The sequence below is a fragment of the Silene latifolia genome, chromosome X (genome assembly GCF_048544455.1).
Source record: "Silene latifolia isolate original U9 population chromosome X, ASM4854445v1, whole genome shotgun sequence".
Classification (NCBI taxonomy): Eukaryota; Viridiplantae; Streptophyta; class Magnoliopsida; order Caryophyllales; family Caryophyllaceae; genus Silene; species Silene latifolia.
In genome coordinates, this window is record NC_133537.1 from 233,063,552 (window position 1) to 233,064,242 (window position 691).

Here is a 691-nt window from a genome sequence, read left to right on the forward strand (position 1 = left end):
TTAGTCGAAAGGAGCCAATTTGGGGGGATGCCTAGTGAAGACCCTCATTCTCATATGGAAACCTTTTGCGACTATTGTGATGCAATTTCTCAAACCGTTGTGACTCAAGACCAAATTCGATGGGTCTTATTTCCTTTTTCTCTAATCGGCACCGCAAAACAATGGTTGAAGGGCCTTGATAAGGCCACTCTCGGAATTGATTCTTGGAAGAAGTTGGCTCTAGCTTTCTACAAAAAATTCTACCCACCGGAAAAGACTAACATGCTAAGAGCTCAAATTACGGGTTTTAAGCAAAGGGATGAAGAATCTTTGTATGAAGCTTGGGAGCGGTTTAAGGGAATTTGCCGCTCATGTCCTCACCATGTACTTAGCGAATGGTTCTTGGTACAACAATTTTGGAACGGTTTATATGAAGATTCAAGGAACATTCTCAACATGGGATCAAATGGAATGTTCACCGAAGTTGATGACAATCAAACATGGAACAAAATTGAGGAAATGGCGGTCCATAACTCACAATATAGTAGACCTCGCAAGGCTACTAGAGGAGGAAGGCATGAAGTGCACTCCGTCACTCAATTGGGTGCTCAACTTAGTGCTCATATTGACACAATTAATTTAAAGTTTGAAAAAGCTATGGCTAAACTTGAAGAAGTCTCAAAATCACCAAAGCATCATGTTAATGCCATGA

General features: G+C 41.0%; 1 non-coding gene across 1 annotated transcript; it reads right to left on the reverse strand.

The window, feature by feature from the left end:
• Positions 1-261: 261 nt before the first annotated feature.
• LOC141624371 (small nucleolar RNA R71) lies at positions 262-369 on the reverse strand. The gene has a single exon (XR_012534178.1). It is a non-coding gene; the product is annotated as a small nucleolar RNA R71 (small nucleolar RNA).
• Positions 370-691: the final 322 nt, after the last annotated feature.